Consider the following 7,224-nt stretch of genomic DNA (forward strand, 5'->3'; position numbering starts at 1 on the left):
ACATTCAGGCCTTATTCTCCTTCCCACCTTTAGGCAGTACTCCTTTTTCCTATCTGCTGGCAGAGAGAGAGTGAAAGAGCACTCACCACCTCCAATCTGGGTCTTATAGTGGTCAGCCCTGCCCGTTCCGGTCAGCTGACTTACCAGGTGTGGGCCCTTTAGCTCCTCTTGTTTGCCCCTAGCAACCAGCACCTGAGCCCATACTACTGCTTTTCCAGTAGCAGGCACCTTAGTGCCCTGCTACAAATGTATTACCAGGAGTAATTTTAGATTAAGGGGAGTATCTTGCATGAAACTGTTCTGTTTAGTATTTCTTAAATTCTTTAGGAGATACTTTATACTACATACCCTACCAGTGCTAATACCTATACAAATTTATCAGGTGTTGATGGGGTTCCAGCTGGTTGCTGGCATTTTAAGTACAGTATCATCTAATTAAGCTCAGATCAGGTCTACCTGATGTGGATTCTTAAAACACTGGAGGCCAGCAGCAATTTGTTCTCAGAATAGTACTTTTCCCTGTCCTCTTGCTATATAGTTACCTTATATGATCTTACCGATGGGAAATTTGAGTCCAATAAATCTAGTGTTGAATATCCCTTAGCATAAATTTTTTGGTTTTGTGGACCATGCACAATATGCAACACCCCCCCACCCAAACATATGGGTTGTAAAGAATTTTTAAAAAGGTGTGCATAATAAGGAAGAAAAGAAAACTGGAACAGTAAAAGGTGAAGTGAAGACAACATACACTACATTATAGAAATGCTAGAAAGAAGACTGGGATGAATAATTCTCAAGAGTCAATGAAAAGTAATGAGTTTAAGCTGAAGCAAGAAAAACAGGAAATAGAACAAGCTGCCAAGGCAAGTTGTGGAAGTGCCATCATGGGAGAAATTAATCTATTTGAGACGGTTTAGGAATAACTAACTCAATCTGGGCATAAAGCAGAGGGAAATGACTACATGTCCCTGCCAACTCAATGATTTTCTATAATATGTCGTTCCAGTATGTTCTCTCATTTTCTTTCCCTGAAGTGCAAATCACATTTTATCTGATAGAATATCACATTATTTCCTGTCACATCTGACATCTACCCCTTTCATTCATGTAAGTGACACATGTTTTCTGTTTGGCTGGATTTTATTGATGAAAATCTGACATTAAGTTGTACTTCATGAGATTGTTTGTTGTTCTTACCCAACTCTGGTTTGGAACAAGTTATCCTTCTCTACCAGTTCACATGAAATACCCTTTGACACATACAGTGCTTGCACACTTTTGGATAAGTCCCTGAGGATGAGAGGCAGAAATAAAATAATGGCATCAACAAGTCATTTACATATTCATTTTATTTTGGTAGCATCCAAACCTGGAAGATATTGACAAGAAACACAGGAAGAGTTGGTCCTTAGGAGCTTGCAGTCTAAAATCTAATTTAACTCTCCGTCCAAAATACAGGTATATAGATGGTCATATGGTGTTGCAGAAAGACCTGAATGTCATGAGTTAGGTCAACTACTCACAAGTGGCAAATATAAAAAGTAAATTATGCAGTAATCCCAAGTGATGGAATATTTATATCATGCTTCCCCATCCTGAGATTGATATATGCTGCATTCTCTGAAAAAAAATGATGTTAATAAAAATATGTAAAAATAAAAATATGTATTGTGTCTACATCTAAAACTATCATGGCTTGAAGTTATTACTGCATAACCTGATAAAAATAGCATATTTTATGTCCAATTTTCAAAGCAAGAGTCTTCTCTCTTCAGTGGTACCCCACAGTACTAACTACTCAAGAGGGGGGCAGGGAGAGAAGATCATGATCTCTAACTATACTGGTTCTGAAGTTGCCAATTCTGGGTACCAGTGCCATTTTTTTTGCATGTAAAGGTCCATATTTAAAGGAAAGGAAGAATAATATTTGTGGCAAAATGGTATCATGGTGTCCCCCCAGGAGGGTGCTTGTTCAGAACCCCTCCCATCTTGTCTGATCTCTGAGTGTCCCTAACGCCAGGCCAGGCATGGCTCCTAGAACAGGCAAGGGAGCCTTTCAGTCCTGGATCTCTTCCTGATTGTTCTGTGGCTCTGGCTGAAGGAGATAGCTTGTAGTTTTGCTCCTGAGACAGCGAGAGAGAGAGAGAGGTTATCTCTTGGGGAGAACAAAAGCAACCCAAAGGTCTAAGCAGCTAAAAAGACTGCTCTTCTTCAATAAAAGCATACACTGGGAAAAAGGCTGCTAAGACAGAGGTTCTCTACCCCCTTCAAAGGCACCCAGCAATTACTCAACTGTTCCCTCTCCAGTCAGCAGAAGAAGACCCAAAGCTGTTTTGCCAAGTCCTGTTGATGCTAAAGATCCCTTGTCTTGGCTCCACTAAAGCAGTTAAAGCAGAAATATTACAAGAAAACTCATAGCTGATCAGAGATGTTTTTTAAAAAATGTTGGTAACTGTGACACTTCCAGGAGACTGGAATAAGTGACAGGGCAATGGATTCAGGGAACATGCAATTTGTGACTTAGCCTTCAAATTTATCACACAGCTATCAAAAGCATGTGGTGTATATACAAACTGTCTATTTCAAGGACTCAAACATACATAAATGTCTCCCTTAAATTAAAATGCTATTTATTGATTTTTTTTTAAATGCTGCTGATTGCTACATGAAGTTTCTCTCTGGTATATGATTATTCACTTTCTGTGTATCTAGCTATTGTCTTCCTTGTTCCTGTATTATTATTAGAAATAATCCCTTTTTTCTTTTGTTTCTTCCTAATTAGCTTAAATGATGCCTAAAGTGTATGCAATTTTATCAGAGTTCCAAAATAACTAGAGTGATCCAAATTTAACCTAGGAGTAGCTGGTGCAACTCAGGGGAGCTGCATTCAACTGAGTTAATAAGATCAGAACATTAGAGGTGGAAGGGATATCAGGGGGTCATCTAGTCCAACCCCTGCTCAAAGCAGCACTATCCCCAACTATATCAGCCCAGCCAAGGCTTAAAAACCTCCAAGGATGGAGATTCCACAACCTCTCTAGGTAGCCTGTTCCTGTGCTTTACTATCCTCCCTGTGAGAAAGGTTTTCTTAATATCTAACCTAAATTTCCCTTGCTGCAACTTTAGACCTTTGCTCCCTGTTCTGTCATCTGCCACCACTGAGAACAGTCTAGTTTTATCTGTCTACACCAGGGTTGTATATTTGGCTAAGTGTTTTTATGCAAGAATTCTGTTAGAGTTTCCAGGGAGAATGTAGTGATTGTACTGATATTAAAAAGGCCACTATCTTAAACATTATTTTAATAAGGTGTTGTTTGCATATCATTTTCTCTCCCCTTTTTCTTGCTTTGGATAACAACAATACACCAAACATCAAATTATTTTCTGGTTCATTGCCTATTGAGATCAAATAGTAGAATTACTCCAGAAAGCATTTTGGCCCCACATTTTATAAATATTTGCTTTTAAAAAAAGCTCCATTTCCATATCAGTTCAATCAAATCAGAATATGACCCCATGACACTGCCCTTCTAGGATTCCTCAGAAACCTCAATATATTTTCAAATGACATGCTTTAGGAATTGCCTGAACTGAAGCATATAGTGTATGGATAATTGAAGTGACATGCCATTTCATTATATACAACTCCATTTAATATGTGGATCACTGACATTGTGTATCCTGGCACTGTTTTATTGAACCACCCAGACATAGCCATTGACCGGGAGGAGATCTGTGCATCCAGCCACAAAGCCTATCACAAATAGCTTCACGATTCTTAAAGAAGGAAGCAACATTTTTAAAACTTGCATAGTCCAACAAGAACTCTAAAATCCATGGTAATACCATCAACCTATCCACAAAAAGAGAAAAACCACCTCTCAGCCTGCACAAAGTGTCTGTATTATCCCAAGGTCTTTCTTTCTGTCCTAGTACAACCCAATATGGTGCAACTTAACAACCATGGAGGACTCAAGACTTTTTTCCACTGCCTAAGATGGAGGGAAATTTTCCATAGCAAGGAGACATACAGTGATCAAGCTGTCACAAACCAGACCCATATGCAGCACAAGAAGGATGGTCCATGGATTTCACCTGATGGCTGCAACCTAACTCTGCACCTATACATAAACTATTTGCACTTTTGTTCTCACTCTGAGACTGCTAAAAAGCAACAATATTTATGTTACTACCTCTGTTCTGTGGAACAGAGATCCATGTTCAGCCTCAAAAAACAACCCAGATATTATCATACAAACAGGCTGATAAGGGAGGTATCACTGTTGTCATAGACAAAACAGTCTACATTTGGGAAACAGAGAGAGCTTTCCAGTGAGGAATTTTACGAACTCCTGACAGAGAACCCCATGGCACAATACCAGGAGGAACTAGATAAACATCTAAAGGACCTTCCCCTGTAAATACAAGGGAGGATTACTGCTTTCACCTCCTGGGAATCTAGGCCAGGCAACATACTTATTACACGGGAAACAGCAGGTTCCCCCTTGCAAGCTGGCAGAATTCCAGCCTGCAAGAGGCTGTGGGGAGCAGGAGAAGGAAGATCAGGCAGGGGGTGGCATGTGCATGTGTGTGTGCACACATGCATGTGGCAGCCAGGCAGCATGGAGAGCAGCTCCCTGCAGGTAGTCAGGGGGGCAGGGAGTGGGTGGGAGAGGGCATGGAATTGAAGACCAATTAGTGAGGGAGAGAGTTGCGTGGGGATGGAGCTGGGAGCACTGCCCAGCAGGGGTGGTGTGTGGGGTCTGGGGTGGGAATGTGCAGCCACAGGGCCTGGCTGGGGAGTGAGATAGACCCATGGGTGGCTCATCTGGAGGGCAGGGGGAAGGGGCTGGCTGCCTGCCACTGTGTGCCCTCCAGGAGGGATATGGGGGCCACCAGATTTGTGCATAGGCTGGGAGCAGATGCGGGTGGCCTGTTGCTGGCTCAGGGCTCCCTGCCCTGCTGCCCTCCTTCCAGGGGCCTCTGCGGCCTAGTGGGTGGGATCCAGTGCAACAGGGCAGAGTGGGGCAGGGAGCCTCAGTGCTTCTGCCAGGAGCTCTATGCCACCATGGCAAGGCACCCCCCCATCTACCTGGCAGCAGCAGGGGTGACAGTGCAGAAGTTGTGTCACTCACTGCTGCTGGGTAAACCTCACTATGGTGGCCCAGGACTCCTGGCAGGAGCACTGAGTCTACCCACCCCACTCCGCTGTGCCCTCCCACACTGGGTCTTGCCTACTGGACCACAGAGGCCCTCCTGGGAGAGGGCAGCAGGGCAGAGAGCCCCAAACCCACAGCAGTCCGCCTGTATTCATTGCCCCCCCCACCAGCTCTGTTCCAACTGTGCTGCTCATGGGGAAGGGAGCCGGAGTCCACAGTTTGCTCCAGCTGCAGCAGCTGCCATTTCCCATGGGTGGTAGCCAGGGCTTGGGTATGCTGAGGGGGCTGCAGTAGGGCTGGGGGAATGGAAAGCCGTGGGTGGGGAGTGATAAGCACCAGCAGGGTCAAGGAGCTGTGGGTCAGTAGTGAGGGGCAATGGCATGGGTAGAGCACCAGTATTCCAGGGCTGCGGCAGCTGCAGCTAGACCTGTGTCTTGGTGAGTGTAGGGGACAGGGGTAGTTCTGATTTTTCATGATAAAAAAACCAAAATCAAATACCAAATTTTATAGGTATTTAGAATTTATTTTATTATAGTGATTGAGGAACTGGTAGGCTTCCAAATTGCTTTAAAATATTGTAAGTACATAAATAAAATATAGCATTTGACTGATACTTGTATAGTGGTGTTTCATTTTATTCATTGCTATACATGTATTTTGGGGTTTTTAAAATTAGAGAATTCGGGATTTTTAAACCAAGAAAACCAGGAGCCCTGTTTATCACCTATAGCTCCCAGCTTGAACACATCTTTAATGACTTCCAACTCCTCCTGGAAAAGTATGACTGTCTCAAGATAGTCATAGGGGATAAACTTGGTTTAAACGCAGCCCCTCAATCTCAAATAATATCCATCAGAGAACAGACTAATTAATTCCCAACCTCACTGAGGCACCAGGCCTTGCAATGAACCGAAATGTCTGCTGTGCCCTCACATCAGTACAGACCATATCATCACTGGACCAAACAGCAAGGAGTACAACAGGAAAGGCTCATTCACCTGCATCTCTACCAATGTCATGTACACCACCACCTGCTTACAGTGCCCTCTGCTGTTTATTTCAAAGAAATAAGGTGATCCCTATGTTTAAGAATGAACACTGATCTGACACCAGCTGCAGAAAGAAACAAAGGCCTGGGGCAGAACACTAACCCCAGCAGGGGAAGTAATGCTCAGGGGCACCCAACATGGGTTCATTGAGGGCAGGTCCTGCCTGACTAAGCTGGTTTCTTTTTATGATCAGGTCACAAAGTCCCTGGATGAGGGTGTTCAGGTGGATGTTGTCTTCCTGGACTTTAAGAAGTCTTTGACATGGTTTCCCACCACATTCTCTTAAAAAAAACTAGGTCACTGTGGCATTGATGCCTACACAGTCAGATGGGTAGCAAATTGGCTAGATGGTCGTACCCAGAGAGTGGTGGTGGATGGGTTGTGTTCGACCTGTGGATGCAGGCAATGGAGTCCCCCAGGTCTTGGTCCTGGGGCCTGTACTGTTCAACATCTTTATCAGTGATCTGGATGTGGAAAGTACGCTGTTGCTGATGACACCAAGTTGTGAAGCAAGGTGGGCACGCTGGAGGGGAGGGACAGAATCCAGCTAGATCTAGACAGGTTACAGAGGTGGGCAGATGAGACTAGGATGGAATTCAACGCAGACAAGTGCAAGTTGCTGCATCTAGAGAGAAGGAACCAGCAACACACCTATAGGCTGGGGAACACCATTCTTGTCAACACAGAGGCAGAAAGGGATCTTGGAGTCATTGTTGACTCCAGGATGAACATGAGCCGCCAATGTGAGGAAGTGGTCAGTAAGGCTAACTGCACCTTGTCGTGCATCTACAGATGCATCACAAGCAGGTCCAGGGAGGTGATCCTTCCTCTCTATGCGGCATTGGTCAGGCCACAGTTGGAGTACTGCATCCTGTTCTGGGCACTGCACTTCAAGAGAGACAGGGCTAACCTTGAGCGGGTCCAGAGGAGGGCCACTTGCATAGTCAAGGGGCAGCAGGGCAGGCCTACGAAGAGAGGCTAAAGGGCCTGAACCTATTTAGCCGCCAGAAGAG

This window comes from Gavialis gangeticus, unplaced genomic scaffold (assembly GCF_001723915.1).
Source record: "Gavialis gangeticus isolate Ggan-Ray unplaced genomic scaffold, GavGan_comp1, whole genome shotgun sequence".
Taxonomy (NCBI): Eukaryota; Metazoa; Chordata; order Crocodylia; family Gavialidae; genus Gavialis; species Gavialis gangeticus.